At 43.1% G+C, this 19255-nt stretch overlaps 1 pseudogene; it reads left to right on the top strand.

Moving 5' to 3' along the window:
* The first annotated feature begins 5261 nt into the window (after window positions 1-5261).
* Window positions 5262-6766, top strand: LOC145417147 (E3 SUMO-protein ligase ZBED1-like; annotated as a pseudogene).
* Window positions 6767-19255: the final 12489 nt, after the last annotated feature.

The following is a 19255-nucleotide window of genomic DNA, read 5'->3' as shown; positions in this document are numbered from 1 at the left end:
CTCTAGATCTGTGGAAGGACCTTAAGGATAAGGAAAGTCTGGAGGCCAGGGAGGACTTCAATGCCAGCACAGGTTGACTTGAATGTTTCAAGGACTGTGCAGGCATTAACATATGACTATGCCTGGCAAGGCTGCAAGCACAAACTACATGGCAGCTGAGGCCTTCCCTGCACTGATGAAGGCTATTATAGAGAAGGTGGGATACTCTCCTAAGCAGTTCTTAAACTCTGACAAAACAAGACTGTTTTGGATGCGCACTTCAAAGAAGACCTATATCAGCCAGGAAGACAGACATGCACCTGGGTTGTAGGGAGCAAAGACCTATATCAGCCAAGAAAAAAGACATGCACCTGGGTTCTAGGCAGTAAAGACCTGTATCAGCCAGGAAGAAAGACATGCACCTGGGTTCTAGGCAGTAAAGGACCCCCTTCACCTCTGCCTTGGTGCCAATGCAGAGGGGGGCATGAAGCTCAAGCCAATTTTTGTGTACCACTGGGAGAACCTCCAAGCACTGGCAGGGTTCATAAAGGAGAACCTTGTGGTTACTTGGAGATGTAACCCCAAGGCCTGGCTGACCTACACACTCTGCCAGTCATACATGGCAGGGTACCTGTCCCCCCACCTGCACGACTATGCCAACAGGAGCAACCTTGCCAACTGTTTCCTCCTGTTAGAGGACAATGCCCCGAGACACCCTGAGTGCATGGAGGACCAGGTGGATAACATCAATGTGGTGCACCTGCCCCACAATACCACATCACCACAGTCAACCCACACTATCTGTGGCTTCACATATTCACGGATGTTTCTGGGAAATTATTTCAAGGTATTTCCTGTCTTTTCCACCGCATCAGCTGTTCCAGTGGTTCATAAGTGATCTTTTTGCAAGTTTTTGGTGAGAAATACTGTCCTACAGAGTTAATCTGTGCAGTTAACCTGTATAGGTATACAGTCATCCCTTAACCCCTTCTTTACCAGAAACATGTTTTGATGTACGTCACTCGTAAACACCCGTGAGACACTGGAATCACAACTGTGGTATGCTGGTACACCCTCTATAGAATGGCAGCATATGGGCATCAGGGTAGTCTGGTAAGGCTGTTTATGAGGACCTCATGAATGCAACAGCTCTGTGTTTTGACAACATACACTGTGACGAGTCTATCTATCTATTGCCAGATGCCCCAATCCCATACGGGGTGGCCACAAACAAATCACCTCCACATCACCCCATCCCCCGCCATTTCGCTGCCCTGCTCCCAACTCACACACCCCTCTCTCATATACCTCTCCACTCCATCCCTCCATCTCATCCTTGGCCTTCCCCTCCCTCTCCCCCCCTCCACCTCACTCACATACACTCTCCTCATCAGTCTCTCACCCTCCATCCTCTCCATATGGCCAAACCACCTCAGTGTGTTCCTCGTAACGCTTCCTATCACATCCACATCCACACCATAACGCTCCTTTATATCCCCATTTGTCAGCCTGTCTCTCCATGTGACTCCACAGGCTCCTCTTAAATAACTCATTTCCACTGCTCTCACTCTTGACTTGTGTCCTTCCAACAACGTCCAAGCTTCACTTCACTGTGACAAAGTTCTGATGAATTCTGACATCATAAGATATGTCATGACTGGGTTGCTGTGGCACCAAGGACTTGCTCACTCATCTGTGATGTAATCTCTTTTAGATCAATCATTATTTTATTTATAATTTCTACTACAGATATCGTACTATATTTTCTGCTGACATACGGCAAAATTTACACCCCTTGGCCTGCCTGAGAGAGTCAGTTACCACGCACTTGACCACGAGAGAGGGTGTACAGGATATTTTTCTCTCATGGCGTCTCTGGCAACTTCCGATAGTGACGAGTTTACTCCTCATGAGGATACTTATTTAGATGTATCAGATGATGATGCAGCAGTGTCTGATGTGTCAGAAGATGACTGTGATCCTGAAAATGATAGCGAGGTTGATGTGATTAAGGAGGAGGAGGAAATTAGTAACGAGCTTAGTGACATCACACTCTCGGCAACAAGTGGATCAAGGTCGCCATCACCATCACGTGTGTCCACACACTTCATGCACAGCTTACAAGGTAAATAAATAAGCCATCCATCTGCGCATGACATTTTCTTCAAGCAAGTTTGTACAGTAGTTATCTGGGTAACAGTACTTTAGTATAAGATATGTAAACTTATATAATGATTTACAGTATTTTATAATAATTTTTTTTTTCCATTACCAACATCATGCTTGGTTTATGTGATCATCAGTATACAAACAAATCACAAAAAGTGAAAACAGTCATCCCTTAACATTCGCGGGGGTTAGGTAACAGAGACACCGCGAATGTTAAAAATCCGCAGATATCTGCAGCTCCTCCTTAAAAACACCTCTGGACCCCCCATTTCCTTATATAACTAAAGAAAAACCCTATGTGCATGTTTACAACCACTTTATTTAATACAAGAACACTAAACAACTACTTTATTTAGTACAAGAACACTAAAAGTTAAAAATAATGAATAGCGTACTCCCGCATGGCCTTATCTGACTACTGTGCTCATCCCAGCTCCCTCCTTAAGGAAGAGTGTTACAGTATATTTCATTCACTGGATAATGCCATTACTGTAATAAAACAGCCGCAAACTGTGCCTGGGATAATGTTACAGTGTCAGCAGAGTTCAATGAGATAATTTTTTTTTTCTGTAGCCATCTGCGGATATGCAAAACTGTGAATGTTCAAACCGTGAATGTTTAGGGATGACTGTAGTTTGGACGTGGCAAAAAAACATACACTACCCCTCACACTAGGGGAGGGGGAGATGTCAGGTGGGTCTGGGGGGTAAACGTAGTCTTTACACTGGAGGAAGGGGTGGGGAAAGAAGGGGTTAACATCCGCAGTTTTAACATTCACAGTTTTGAATATCCGCAGATGGCTACAGAAAACAAAAATCTCATTGAACTCTGCTGACACTGTAACATTATCCCAGGCACAGTTTGTGGCTGTCTTAGTACAGTAATGGCATTATCCAGTGAATGAAATACAGTAACCTCTCAAATAACGCGAGGGTTAGGTTCCTGGAGAGGTTGTGTTAGTTAAAAACGCGTTATTTAAACATAATTTTCCCATAAGAAACAATGCTAATATTGGAGGTTACATTCCTGGACTCTGGGAAAGTCTACCCATTTGGGGAGTTATGCTATTCTAAACTTAAAAGCAACAATGTTAATGTGAAAGAAAATCCACGTAAAAAACAAAAACAGTATATTTGGGGAGAAATAAACAACATTTGAGCCCTTGTTGGGACGAAGCATTGTTTACTTCTCCCCAAATACATACTGTTTTCGTTTTTTACGTGGATTTTCTTTCAATTCTGCTTCATTCACTGCATTGTGAAAGTTCCTCAACATTATTAATGCATTAGTAGGTCATAAAAATACTACAGTAAAAGCAACATTTTCATTACAGTCAGTAGGTCACAAACAATAACAACACACAGCCTCACTTCATCTATGGATCACTCGTCGTCTGCTGCTGTCCCTCCTCACCCCACTCCCCCACCTCCCGCCGCTCCCCACGCTAAATTTGTTGTCCCTCCTCACTCTGCTCTCCTTCCTCTTCCTCTGACTCCTGTGCTACTGGTGTTGAAGATAACTCCCTTAAGTTTTCTGTCTTCTTCATAAAGAACTGCTCTATCTTGGTCTAAGTGGTTTTCTTCTTTCTGTTCTGCAGCATCAAGTTGTAAAAATTTAGATCTGCCATCACTTTCCTGGCCAAATTTTGTCCGAAAATGAGCCAAATTGCTCAAAATGGGGCCAAACTTCATTTTCGAATATTATAGTTCGAATAAAACCAGTTTAAGCAACAGACAAATAAAAAATTGTATTTATGCATAAACTGCCACACACGGTCTATCAGTTCGGGACTGTCCAAGGCGCGCGCAGCTAATATGAAACCATCACATACAGTACGTGTAAAGTCCCATTAAACTGAGAAACCCTTGTTAGTTAAACATATCTCCTTATCCCCTAAAACGCGGGGCGTCGCGTTTGCGACGCTCGCCGAAAAGGATATAAAGGCGGAGCGTCGCGTTTGCGATTCGAGTTAATTTTGAATAAACGCGGGCAAGGATGTTCCAGCTGGTATTGTCTATCAGTACCACCACCCTTTAGCCACAATTAGTATACTTTACCTTTGTACTACTGACCTCCGTTGTTGCCAAGTATCGCATTTTTTCCCCCCTCCCCCCCCACCACGGCCCGGCCAGCCTGGCTGTGATACATGGCAGCGCTCTGACTGCTCAGAACTGTAAATCTGTGCTCTCCTCTCACAAGCACTTTATGCTAATAGGAAACGCTTGTTTCCCCAGTTGTAACACTAGCTTTTTTTTGCACGGTTTGCCCGTTTAGCGTCAGTTTACCGCAGGCTTTCAAAGTGACATTATGGCGAGTTCTAGCTCTTCCGAGTCAGTGCGAGCGGCCGACACGAACGAGAATAAAGTGACGGGTGTAAGGCAGAATAAAAAGTGCGCTGCGGTGATCTTTTGGGAAGTAATATGATTGAAAATAATGTAGTATACGTGTTTTTGGCTGTGAAAATGAAAATGTTTGTTGAGTGACGGGAAGACCGCCGCCATGCTGCATGTTGGCCGTACGCTTCGTTGATTTTAGCCTTATTTTCAGTGCTTATTGTACAAATACGGATTCCAAACTACCTGTACGTTGTAGTATAAAGTTTACTGTGAGAGAATGAGGCTGTGGTAGAGGAGAAACCAGGGTGCTGGAGGTGTGAAAGTGAAGATTTGGTTACCCAACTTTGCAAGTCTCCACAAGTCCTTGGGTAGTCCACGAAGGCTCAACACCTGTCTCTGGAGAAAGCTGAATGTAAGTACTATCTGCCATACCAAGTATATATAATGTTCTAGGGTTAATCTCTGATTTTTGGCTATTTTCCTACAGGTACTCAGACCGCGATCGAACGCCGCCACCGGGGGGGTCGGCTGTCGATGGCCGCGTATTAGGGGTTAAATATTTGCTTGTGTTAAAACAAAAAGCGTTTTTTAAACTCGCGTTAGTTGAGAGGTTACTGTATACTGTAACACTCTTCCTTTTGGAGGGAGCTGGGATGAGCACAGTTGTCAGAAGAGGCAATGCAGGAGTGCACTATTCATTATTTTTAACTTTTAGTGTTCTTGTATTAAAGTGGTTGTAAACATGCACATAGGGCTTTTCTTTAGTTATATAAGGAAATGGGGGGTCCAGCTCCAGTAACTGACTTCGGGGTATCTTGTACTAAGAAAAAATGGAGCAACAGTGATGCCTGCCAAAAGGAAATGAATAAGTTACTGGTTTGCTTCATTGCCGGCTCTCTCCAACCTCTTTCAAGAGTTGAGGATCCTAACTTTCAAGCCCTTCTAAACAAGGCCCAGCCCTGCTACAGTATCCCAAGCCACAAGGAGCTCAGCAGCAAGCTTCTTCCCTCTCACACTCAAAAAATACAAGAACATCTCAATGATAGAGATAGATAGAGATAGAGAGATCTCAATGACAAATTTCGTTCTGTTGGGTATCTTTGTGTTACAATTGATCTTTGGACAAACAGACAGATGCATTCGTACACTGGCATCACATGTCATTTCATTGAAAACTTCCAGCTCCAGTCAACAATGTTAGCTTGCAGGAGATTCAAAGGGTCCCACACTGCAGAAAAGATTCATGCCACATTCACTGAAATCATCACTAGCTTTAACCTAGAAAAGAAGATTCTGACAATTGTACCGACAGTGCCAGCAATATGCTTAAAGCATTTGTGACACTTCCAGGTATGGACGATCCAGACACTAATCAAGACAGTGAAAGTGAAGAGGAAGATGATGCCTTTGACATTCCTGATAACAATGAGAAGTTCCTGGAGCTCTTGCCTGAGCATGTCAGATGTTTTGTTCATAATTTACAAAATACTGTGAAAGATGGGCTCGAGGAAGCAGGACCTGTATCAGGAGTCACTGGAAAAGCCTCAAGTCTAGTATCACACATTTGTCATTCTGCACTGGCATCTGACATTCTTGAAGATGAATGCAGACCTCAGGCCAAAAATGCAACCCGATGGAACATCAGTAACAAGATGCTTCGCTCCCTTCTGAAGATTGATCCAGTCCAGCTTGATCAGTTAGATTGTCCAGTAAAGCTAACCAAATATGAACTTAATTTCATCAAGGAAATAACAGACATCTTGACACCATTTGGAGTAGCAACTCTAGAGTATCAGGGAGAGAATGTTGTAACGTCAAGCAAAGTAATTCCATGTATTCGTGGACTGAAAGCCGAGCTTGAACAACTATCACAGACATACATGTCAAAGACGATTACTACTCTCAAAAGCTCAATCAAGAGAAGGTTGAAAATCTATGATGACATGGAGATGTTTCAGCTGGCTTCACTCCTAGATCCAGGCTTTAAGGTGGACTGGTGCTCACCAGAAGAAGTCAAGGTCATGAAATCTCTACTGAGGTCTAAAGTAGATGAAATTATGCCTAATGAAGAGAAGGGTTCCCTTCAGGAAAATAAGGACGCCCCACCAAAGAAGAAGTGCAAGCTGTTCAGATTTATGATACCATCAGCATCAACGAGCTCTTTCCTATCTACAACTTCATCACAAGTAGAATCCTACCTGAGTCAGCCAACAACAGATGATGACAGTGATCCCCATCTCTTCTGGCAACAGAACCAGTCAACAGTACGGTACCTGAACTAACAATACTGGCTCTCCAATATCTGTGTACCGGTATCCCGCATCATCAGCTCCAGTTGAGAGATTTTGCTCTATTGCTGGGAAAGTCTTTCATCCTGAGCGATGCAGAATGACAGATGTTCGCTTTGAGGAGTTGATGTTTATCAAGCGCAACCAATATATAACTGAGAAGTAATGTACCGTAGCTTACATCAAATCTAGCCTACAAGAAATCCAGTGTATAATCATACTTTTCAGTTCTATATTTATCTTGCACAAAGCAATTCTTTGTTTTCATTTTTGTTGTGCCCAACATATTAATATAGTTATGGAAGACTTGAGCGACCATGATTTGAAATGAATGAATGAATGAAACTTACTTGATGTAGTGCTGCCTACTGCTTCCTTAGCCTTTATCATTCGTTTTCTGTGCCTGTCCTCCTCTCTTCCTATTTCTCCCATCTTTCCAATCACTTCTTATTGCTTTTCTTTCATTTACAGGTGGCTTTACATTGAGTGACAAGCCAAATAATTTCCTGTAAGCCAAGAAACCATTTACAATGCTGGGTGGTAACCATATAACCAAACCATACGTGCTGCCTACGTGTCAACAAGTGGGTTGGTGGAGGGTTAGTGCCCCTCCCTGTAAAACAACTAACTCAAAGTCAAATGGCCACCCCTTATGGGATTATGGCATCTGGCAATAGATAGATAGATAGAATATATTACAGCAAAAACCAATCAAACCCCTCACACAAAATGTAAGTTTTTAATACCATTAGTACCGGTAAGTGATTTAAACGGTTATTACTGTACTCAAATATGGAATGGTGCACCTACTAGATGTAATTTGCTAACTATTTAAGCATTGTCCTTAATCATTGCTAATCATTATTTTTCTATAAATAATCACAGTGAAATGTCATTATAATCATAATCTAATCATAATCACGTACAAATAGACAAAATCTAATCATAACCAAAAATACAAAACTCAAGTAATCATAATCAAATCATAATCAGAAAAACGAAAAACAAGTAATCATAATTTAATCACAATCAAAAAATATTCCAGACGATATATAATCAAAATCAAATCATAATCATTTTTTTTATCATGCCCATGTCTGGTTTTAGTCTGCCGCAGAATTAAGAGCTGTTGATCCGCTTTTTAGGTACTGTATTTTAGAGTATGGAAGTTAAGAAGTCACTGCATGATGGTATTGTGATCCCTACCCTGACGTATGGAAGCGAGGCGTGGACATTGCAAGAGGGGAACAAGTCAAGAGTGAGAGCAGTGGAAATGAGTTACTTGAGAGGAGCATGTGGAGTGACATGGAGGGACAGGTTGACGAATGAAGAAGTGAAGGAACGTTGTGGGGTAGATGTGGATGTGGTTGAAAAGATTAGGAGAAATACACTGAGGTGGTTTGGACATGTGGAGAGAATGGAGAATGAAAGATTGACTAAGAGGGTATATGTAGGTGAGGTGGAGGGGGGGAGAGGGAGGGGTAGACCGAGGATGAGGTGGAGGGATGGAGTTGAGAGGTATATGAGGGAGGGGGGGGTGAGTTGGGGGGAGGGGAGTCAAATGGTGGGTGACAGAGTGACTTGGAGGCGTTTTGTCTGCGGCCACCCTTTGCGGGATTAGGGCGTCGGGTTATAGATAGATAGATAGATAGATTTTAGAGACACTTTTCTTCTATGGCATAGTTGTCACAAATGACAGGTATTTTTATTTTACTCTTGAAGAATTGGTTAAGTTACCTTCAAGAGCAGAACAAAAATAGTTTATGAGAAAAATGCCACAAAAATGTCTTACAATTGTTGGTAAATATTTACAAGTGGACAATACACCCCCCAGATAGTGCAATATATTTTTCTGGCAGTTTTTGATGTGATTCAAATGTTTCTGACTTTCATTTTTGTCGGAAATGCCCCTCACCGAACACAATAAAACTAACCAAACCCAACCCAACATACCTAACCTATCTTAGGGGAGTAATAATCAATTTCCGAATGGGGTAATGGGGGTTATTTGTGATCCTTAGGGACTATACTATACGATACTGGTGCTAAAATACCAAAACTGTATATTGTCCACTTGTAAAATAATACCCAATTGTCTAAAATACCACAAAAATGGATCAAAATCTGGTAGTTGTGTGGCTGGCTGAAACTATAATTTTACCACAGCTTGTTTCAGGCCATTGTGTCAGGTGAACTACCACAGCTATGACTTACACTCACAACCTTTGCCATAATTATCTTGTACAGTTACACTATACACCGGGCCATTACAGCATCAAATGTGTCAAGTCGGTCAATTAGCCCTTAGTAAATTACCTACAAACACTTCACACAGACTTGAAACATCTCACTAACTGTAAATATACTGATAATGCTAATGTTTGCTACAAGGGGGCTTTAAACACCACAAAAATATACCTAGTGAGTTGTCAGTGAAGGTAGCGGGACCTGGGCTGCTCCAAACACACTAACCACCCACTACTCTCATTATAAATTTCTCCTATTTACCCTCCTAAACACATTATAAATTTCTCCTATTTACCCTCCTAAACACATTATAAATTTCTCCTATTTACCCTCCTAAACACATTATAAATTTCTCCTATTTACCCTCCTAAACACATTATAAATTTCTCCTATTTACCCTCCTAAACACATTATAAATTTCTCCTATTTACCCTCCTAAACACATTATAAATTTCTCCTATTTACCCTCCTAAACACATTATAAATTTCTCCTATTTACCCTCCTAAACACATTATAAATTTCTCCTATTTACCCTCCTAAACATAAAATAACTACATACACAGCCGCTCACCTGTATACTTACCTTACAAGGTTGATTCTGTCAGTGAGTGTCAACAAGATTCCTATGCAGTCTACTCTTGTTTATATTTTGGTGAACAGCTGTGTGAAGGCAACAGATGACGGTCGCCATCCGCATAAAAAAGTACGGTACGGTAAATTGATTGAGAGTAGGCCACTGTAGCCTGAAAAGGAGTAGGCCTATAGCAGAGTTGATTGAAAAAAGTAAGGTAGAGTAGATTGAAAAAAGAGTACGGTAGATTATATTGGCAACCGCAAAAGGAGTAAGTTAAGATAAAGTAGACTGATAGCCGCTAAAGGAGTGTTCCCGACTCTTGCAAAGAGCTACGTACTCTACCGTACTCCTTTGGCGACTACCGATCTACTCTACTCCTCTTGCAGCGGCCAGAGTATTCTAACCTTTTGTGACTGTCATCCTACTCTGCCATACTCCTTTTGGCGCTGTCAGTCTCCTCTACCGTACTCCTTTTGTGGCTGTCAATCTATTATACTCCTTTGACGCTGTCTGTCTACCGTATTCCTGTTGTGGCTGTTGATCCACGCCACCATAGATCGATAGTCCCCAGTGTAGAGTAAACCGACAACCTTAAAAACGGCAGAGTTGATAGAGAGCAGTAAAAGCTGGTAGATTTTTGAGTGAACGAATCCTGTAAATCCCTAAAAATGGAGACCGCTGTTCCAGGATGAGAAGGTGCTATGTATCAAAACTAATCGAAATGTTTGTTACACACACACACACACACACACACACACACACACACAAGGGCCGAAATTTGACCATGCTGTGTGGACTTGAACTTTTACAATGCCCTCATTAATAATAGTTTTTGTCATGGGCTGATCCTCAACCCATCCACCAAGCTTGGGTAAAATCCGATAAAAACTGCGTAAGTTATCTTCTGGCCAGAACTATTCTCACAGAGGAACCCCCAAGAGAATAGTTCATACCATGAGATAACTCAGTTGTTATCCGATTTTAACCAAACTAGGTGGAAGGATTGAGTGACAGCCTAGAACGAAACGTGCTTTTTATTATTATTTTTTTTTTTAGGAAAGTAAATAAAAGGTAAAGGTTTGAGGGCTAGGTGAAAGTTTGAGAGAGAGAGAGAGAGAGAGAGAGAGAGAGAGAGAGAGAGAGAGAGAGAGAGAGAGAGAGAGAGAGAGAGAGAGAGAGAGAGAACATTAACTTGAGTTCATTATAGATAAACCTGGGGCAAGGCTGGAGGATAAGACTGAAGTGAAGTGACTGGCTCTTGAGGACAAATACTCAGAGGTCAAGGTCACAGGTCAAGGCCAAAGTCGGTGTGTGTGAGGGGTTATTAAAATAAATCTGTTCTGATAAGATTTTAGCCAAATTTGGTGGATGGATGACGATGTAAGATTTGCAAGGTGACGTTCATTACCAGATCAGCAGTCACTACTACTACTACTACTACTACTGCCACCATTATTATTATCATCATCATTATTATTATTATAATTATTATTATTGTTATTATTATTATGATGGTGGTAGGTGGTGGCCACCATCATCCACTCATTTGATGTAGTGTTGCCTACTTCTTTCTTCACCTTCATCATTCTTTTTCTGTGTCTGTCCTCTCTTCCTATTTCTCCCATCTTTCCTGTCACTTTTTATTACTCTTCTTTCCTTTTCAGGTGGCTTTACATTGACAAGCCTAATGGTTTCCTGTAAGCCAGGAAACCATTTACAGTGCTGGGTGGGAACCATATAACCAACACATACGTGTTTCCTACGTGTCAACAAATGGGTTGGCGGAGGGTTAGTGCCCCTCCCCGTAAAACAACTAACTTAAAGTCAATCGGCCACCCCTTACGGGATTATGGCGTCTGGCTATAGATAGATAGATTGATTGATCATCATTATAATTATTATTATTATTATTAGTATTAGTATTAAATTATTATTATTTACCACACTCACTGGCCTGCAATTCTAGACCAAACCAGTGTGGTAGCCAGTGGTCGGGTGTGGTGGGGCGGGACAGGATATTATTATTATTATTATTTACCACACTCACTGGCCTGCAATTCTAGACCAAACCAGTGTGGTAGTCAGTGGTCGGGTGTGGTGGGGCGGGACAGGATATTATTATTATTATTATCATTATTATTATTATTATTATTTACCACACTCACTGGGCTGCAATTCTAGACCAAACCAGTGTGGTAGCCAGTGGTCGGGTGTGGTGGGGCGGGACAGGATATTATTATTATTATTATTATTATTATTATTATTTACCACACTCACTGGGCTGCAATTCTAGACCAAACCAGTGTGGTAGCCAGTGGTCGGGTGTGGTGGGGCGGGACAGGATATTATTATTATTATTATTATTATTATTATTATTTACCACACTCACTGGCCTGCAATTCTAGACCAAACCAGTGTGGTAGCCAGTGGTCGGGTGTGGTGGGGCGGGACAGGAGGGCTGCAAGGAGATGCCAGGGTGTGCAGATATTGCCCCACCATTACACTGATGAGCTGGCCTTCAGGCACGCTGATGAATACACGCTGCTCACTCTGCCCCTCCAACCCAACAAGCACGAGGACGAGGAGGACATGGAGGAGGAGGGAAAAGAGAAAGAAAGAGGAGAAGGAGAGAGAGAGTAAGAGGGAGAAGTAGGAGGAGGAAGAGGAAAAAGGAGGAGGAGGAAGAGGAAAAAGGAGGAGGAGGAAGAGGAAAAAGGAGGAGGAGGAGGAGGATGGGGAGGAGGAAGGCAAGGAGAAAGAAGGAGATGGGGAAGGAGGGAAAAGAGAAGGAAGGACAACTAGAGGGAAAGAGAAAGAAGGAGGAGGAGGAGAGAAAAAGTGGGAGGGAAAAGTTGGAGAAGGAAGAGGGAAAGGAGGAGGAGGAGGAAAAGAGAAAGAAGGAGAAGGGGAAGCGAAAAGAAAAAGAAGGAGGAGGAGGGGAAGGGAAAAGAAAAAGAAGGAGGAGGAGGGGAAGGGAAAAGAAAAAGAAGGAGGAGGAGGGGAAGGGAAAAGAAAAAGAAGGAGGAGGAGGGGAAGGGAAAAGAAAAAGAAGGAGGAGGAGGAGGGGAAGGGAAAAGAAAAAGAAGGAGGAGGAGGGGGGGAAAAAGGAATAATTAGAAGGAGGAGGGACAAGAGAAACAAGGAGAAGGAGGACGGAAAGAGCAGGAGGAAGAAAAAGAGAAAGAGAGAGATGGAGGAGGGAAAAGAGAAAGAGAGAGATGGAGGAGGGAAAAGAGAAAGAGAGAGATGGAGGAGGGAAAAGAGAAAGAAAGAGGAGGAGGAGGAAGGAAGAGAAGAAGAAAGAAAGAGGAGGGAAGGGAGAAAGAAAGTGAAAGGGAGGAAGAGAGGAAGGTTTATGGTAAAGCTTTTTGTCAGTGCTTGTGGTGTCCTGCAGTCAGTAGTCTCTCTCTCTCTCTCTCTCTCTCCCCATACATCCTATCCCGTAAGAAGTGGCCACAAATAAATCGCCTCCATGTCGCCCTGTCCCCCGCTATTTCACTGCCCTCCCCCCAGCCCACACACCCCTCTCTCATATACCTTTCCACTCCATCTCATCCACGGCCTCCCACTCCCTCTCCCTCCCTCCACCTCACTCACATACACTCTCCTCGTCAGTCTCTCGCTCTCCATCCTCTCCACATGGCCAAACCACCTCAGTGCATTTCCCCTAACGCTCATTATCACATCCACATCCAGAACACAACGCTCCTTCACTTCCTCATTTGTCAGTCTCTCCATACAACTCCACATTATTCTCACTCATATAGTTACACTCTCCTCGTTAGTCTCTCGCTCTCCATCTTCTTCACATGGCCAACCCACCTCCCTTTATTTCTCCTAACGCTTCCTATCACATCCACATCCACACCACAACGCTCCTTCACTTCCTCATTTGTCAGTCTGCCTCACAAAAAAATGTATCAGCCAACAAGTGACGATGTGATTTCGAGCCATAGTAATAACTAAGTACAATATTAGACTTATAATAACAGGGCGGCCCATATATCACAATGTTACTTTTTGGGTTGATTGTACACCTCTCTCTCTCTCTCTCTCTCTCTCTCTCTCTCTCTCTCACACACACACACACACACACACACACACACACACACACATACATATAACACATCTATCAGCAGATGAAGATTCCAAGCCTCTCACAGGTTAGGAATAGTGGCTGGTTGATGAGAGAGAGAGAGAGAGTGTGTTACCGAGTCTGTGTGTTCATTTTGCCGTCCCCCCCCCCACCGTCGTTCTGGTGTGCATTATAGTCTCTTTCTCCATCCTTTTCACAGCACTTCTTCGTGACTGGCATTATAGTCTAGTGTTAATGTACTGATAGAGTTATTTCAGGATGAAGATATGGCAATTTTAGGTCAAGTGACTGGAAAAAGAACCCAGTCGTAACGCTGGAAGCCCCAGTTGGAAGCCCCAGTTGGAAGCCCCAGTTGGAAGCCCCAGTTGGAAGCCCCAGTTGGAAGCCCCAGTTGGAAGCCCCAGTTGGAAGCCCCAGTTGGAAGCCCCCAGTTGGAAGCCCCAGTTGGAAGCCCCAGTTGGAAGCCCCCAGTTGGAAGCCCCAGTTGGAAGCCCCAGTTGGAAGCCCCAGTTGGAAGCCCCCAGTTGGAAGCCCCAGTTGGAAGCCCCCAGTTGGAAGCCCCAGTTGGAAGCCCCAGTTGGAAGCCCCAGTTGGAAGCCCCCAGTGAAGCCCCAGTTGGAAGCCCTCAGTTGGAAGCCGTCAGTTGGAAGCCCTCAGTCCCCATCAGACCAAAACCTGAACCCTAACCTGTCCTTATAATACGAGGATGAGATGGAGGGATGGAGTGGAGAGGTGTATGAGAGAGGGTGTGAGCTGGGGGGAGGGCAGCGACATGGCGGGGGACAGGGCGACATGGAGGTGATTTGTTTGTGGCCACCCCTTACTGGATTAAGGCGTGTGGCAATAGGTAGATAGACAGATTGACTTTAACATTTTTTCGGTAATATACAACAAACCACACCAAGTTTTGCCAAGTCTTGTATTTTTGATAAATTCCTAAACTTGTACAGATAAATGATGAACCTTGTGTTATACTGTATAGTTATTGGCTTGGCTGCAGGAGTAAATATTTCCTGAATTATATAACCCAAAATACAACAACCGCTGCCATAGTATCTCTCGCGTAACTGAAAAAAATGGTTAACTCAAAAAAATGGTTAACTAAAAAAATGGTTAACTCAAAAAACGGTTTTAAAGATTGGTTAAGTAAAAAGTGGTTATATAACTAAAAAAAATGGTTAACTCAAAAACTGGTTAACTCAAAAATGGTTAACTCAAAAACTGGTTAACTCAAAAATGGTTGTCAAAAATTGGTTGTCAAAAAATGCTAACTCAAAAAACGGTAACTCAAAAAATGGTTAACTCAAAAAATTAACTCAAAAAATTGTTGTCAAAAAATGGTTAACTCAAAAAAATGGTTAACTCAAAAATGGTTAACACAAAAAATGGTTAACTCAAAAATGGTTAATGGCAATTTTCCCCAACGACCTTTGAAAAAGTATTTGAAATTTTCTGCCGCTGAGCTACGTGAAATAAACTGGAATAGGACAAACATTTTTATGCCTCACCATCCACTCACTCGATGTAGTGCTGCTCCTGGGTGACTGTGCTTTCCTCTCTTCGTTGGTTCTTTCCTGCCTGAGTCAGTCAGTGAGGTGAATGAGGCGTGTCAGCTGAGTAAGATGAGCCAACGAGTAAAATGAGGAAGTAATTGACTGAGGTGAGACAAGGGACAGGAGTGAGTATGGTGAATGAGCAAGGGAGGTGACTGTGTGTGTGTGTGTGTGTGTGTGTGTGTGTGTGTGTGTGTGTGTGTGTGTGTGTGTGTGTGTGTGTGTGTGTGTGTGTGTGTGTGTGTGTGTGTGTGTGTGTGTGTGTGTATCTCTTTGTGAGCGGCCGGATGTTTCTTATCAATGTGCGTCTCTCTCTCTCATAGCATCTGGCTGTTTGAACTTGTCAGTGTGCATGTATCTCCCTCCCTTCCTCTCTCTCTTTCTCTCTGTTTCTATATTTGTTGTGTGTGTGTGTGTGTGTGTGTGTGTGTCACTCTGTGCATGTGTAATTCCTGTTAGTTTCTGTGTTTATGACTATATCTGTGTGTGTGTGTGTGTGTGTGTGTGTGTGTGTGTGTGTGTGTGTGTGTGTGTATCTTTGTAAGCGTCCGGATGTTTCTTATCAATGTGCGTCTCTCTCTCTCTCGCTCTCTCTCTCTCTCTCTCTCTCTCTCTCTCTCTCTCTCACTCTGAGCGTGCGGCTGTTTGAGCTTGTCATTGTTCATCTCTCTCTCTCTCTCTCTCTCTCTCTCTCTCTCTCTCATTTTCTGTGGAATTTCCTGTTAGTGTCTTTTTTTTTGTATGTTGTGTGTGTGTGTGTGTGTGTGTGTGTGTGTGTGTGTGTGTGTGTGTGTGTGTGTGTGTGTGTGTGTGTGTGTGCTTAAAGGCAGGAAATAAAAGAGAAATCCAGCGGGAAAATATTAGGCACAACTAGACAGAGAGCAGAAGAGGATATGAGGAGGGAGGAAAAGAGGAGGGGGAAAGAGAGGAGCTGGAGAGAGAGCAGTGAGCTGAGGAAAGAGTAAGTGACATTAGGAGAGAGGAAAGGGAAGAATGCTAGGTGGCGTTGTACAGGTCAACTCTGGAACTGTCTCCCTCTCCCTGTATTTCCTATTGCCTATGATCTCCAGTCTTTCAAACGCAGTGTGTCCAGGCATCTCGATATGAACGCATCTTGAATCTGGCGCCCTGTTATCTTGTTTTTGTTCTTTCTTGGAGGGAACAGTCTTGCGGGCTCCTGGCCTTTGGTTCCTTCTTTCCTGCACAAAAACTAGGTCAAGTGTGGTTCGTTGAGGGTGTGGGTGATGTGGCGGCAGCATCAGAACCTTAGTGTTGGTGGCATACAAGACCCCAGTGTAGAAGTGGCGTAGGGACTGGCTGAGTTACCAGCCACTTTTGTGTTATCAGTGGCACCACACAATGTTTTTATGGCCTGTACTTCCTGCCGCCATTCAACCACCGTCTGCCCGTAACTGGCTGACTGTGTGTTGGTAACTGTGTGTTGGTAACTGTGTGTTGGTAACTGGTGGACTGTGTGTTGGTAACTGTGTGTTGGTAACTGGTTGACTGTGTGTTGGTAACTGTGTGTTGGTAACTGTGTGTTGGTAACTGGTTGACTGTGTGTTGGTAACTGTGTGTTGGTAACTGTGTGTTGGTAACTGTGTGTTGGTAACTGTGTGTTGGTAACTGTGTGTTGGTAACTGGTTGACTGTGTGTTGGTAACTGTGTGTTGGTAACTGGTGGACTGTGTGTTGATAACTGTGTGTTGGTAACTGTGTGTTGGTAACTGGTGGACTGTGTGTTCATAACTGTGTGTTGGTAACTGTGTCTTGGTAACTGGTTGACTGTGTGTTGGTAACTGTGTGTTGGTAACTGGTTGACCGTGTGTTGGTAACTGTGTGTTGGTAACTGGTGGACTGTGTGTTGATAACTGTGTGTTGGTAACTGTGTGTTGGTAACTGTGTGTTGGTAACTGTGTGTTGGTAACTGTGTGTTGATAACTGTGTGTTGGTAACTGGTGGACTGTGTGTTGATAACTGTGTGTTGGTAACTGTGTGTTGGTAACTGTGTGTTGATAACTGTGTGTTGATAACTGTGTGTTGGTAACTGTGTGTTGATAACTGTGTGTTGGTAACTGTGTGTTGGTAACTGTGTGTTGGTAACTGTGTGTTGGTAACTGTGTGTTGATAACTGTGTGTTGGTAACTGTGTGTTGGTAACTGGTGGACTGTGTGTTGATAACTGTGTGTTGGTAACTGTGTGTTGGTAACTGTGTGTTGGTAACTGTGTGTTGGTAACTGGTGGACTGTGTGTTGATAACTGTGTGTTGGTAACTGGTGGACTGTGTGTTGATAACTGTGTGTTGATAACTGTGTGTTGGTAACTGGTGGACTGTGTGTTGATAACTGTGTGTTGATAACTGTGTGTTGATAACTGTGTGTTGATAACTGTGTGTTGGTAACTGGTGGACTGTGTGTTGATAACTGTGTGTTGATAACTGTGTGTTGATAACTGTGTGTTGGTAACTGTGTGTTGATAACTGTGTGTTGATAACTGTGTGTTGGTAACTGTGTGTTGATAACTGTGTGTTGGTAACTGTGTGTTGGTAACTGTGTGTTGATAACTGTGTTGGTAACTGTGTTGGTAACTGTGTGTTGATAACTGTGTGTTGATAACTGTGTGTTGGTAACTGTGTGTTGGTAACTGGTGGACTGTGTGTTGATAACTGTGTGTTGATAACTGTGTGTTGATAACTGTGTGTTGGTAACTGTGTGTTGGTAACTGGTGGACTGTGTGTTGATAACTGTGTGTTGGTAACTGGTGGACTGTGTGTTGATAACTGTGTGTTGATAACTGTGTGTTGGTAACTGGTGGACTGTGTGTTGATAACTGTGTGTTGCTAACTGTGTGTTGATAACTGTGTGTTGATAACTGTGTGTTGGTAACTGGTGGACTGTGTTGATAACTGTGTGTTGATAACTGTGTGTTGATAACTGTGTGTTGATAACTGTGTGTTGGTAACTGGTGGACTGTGTGTTGATAACTGTGTGTTGGTAACTGTGTGTTGATAACTGTGTGTTGGTAACCGTGTGTTGATAACTGTGTGTTGATAACTGTGTGTTGGTAACTGGTGGACTGTGTGTTGATAACAGTGTGTTGATAACTGTGTGTTGATAACTGTGTGTTGGTAACTGTGTGTTGATAACTGTGTGTTGATAACTGTGTGTTGGTAACTGGTGGACTGTGTGTTGGTAACTGTGTGTTGGTAACTGGTGGACTGTGTGTTGATAACTGTGTGTTGGTAACTGGTGGACTGTGTGTTGATAACTGTGTGTTGGTAACTGGTGGACTGTGTGTTGGTAACTGTGTGTTGGTAACTGGTGGACTGTGTGTTGATAACTGTGTGTTGATAACTGTGTGTTGATAACTGTGTGTTGATAACTGTGTGTTGGTAACTGGTGGACTGTGTGTTGATAACTGTGTGTTGGTAACTGGTGGACTGTGTGTTGATAACTGTGTGTTGATAACTGTGTGTTGGTAACTGTGTGTTGGTAACTGGTGGACTGTGTGTTGGTAACTGTGTCTTGGTAACTGGTGGACTGTGTGTTGGTAACTGTGTGTTGGTAACTGTGTGTTGGTAACTGGTGGACTGTGTGTTGATAACTGTGTGTTGATAACTGTGTGTTGGTAACTGTGTGTTGGTAACTGTGTGTTGGTAACTGTGTGTTGATAACTGTGTGTTGGTAACTGTGTGTTGGTAACTGTGTGTTGATAACTGTGTGTTGATAACTGTGTGTTGGTAACTGTGTGTTGGTAACTGTGTGTTGATAACTGTGTGTTGGTAACTGTGTGTTGGTAACTGTGTGTTGGTAACTGTGTGTTGGTAACTGGTGGACTTTGTGTTGATAACTGTGTGTTGGTAACCGTGTGTTGGTAACTGGTTGACTGTGTGTTGGTAACTGTGTGTTGGTAACTGTGTGCTGGTAACTGGTTGACTGTGTGTTGGTAACTGGTTGACTGTGTGTTGGTAACTGTGTGTTGGTAACTGGTGGACTGTGTGTTGGTAACTGTGT

Source organism: Coenobita brevimanus, chromosome 109 (assembly GCF_032717465.1).
Source record: "Coenobita brevimanus isolate Jiangsu-jjx chromosome 109, ASM3271746v2, whole genome shotgun sequence".
Taxonomy (NCBI): Eukaryota; Metazoa; Arthropoda; class Malacostraca; order Decapoda; family Coenobitidae; genus Coenobita; species Coenobita brevimanus.
The sequence above is the reverse complement of the archived record's forward strand: the minus strand, read 5'-3'. Positions and strand labels throughout refer to the sequence as shown.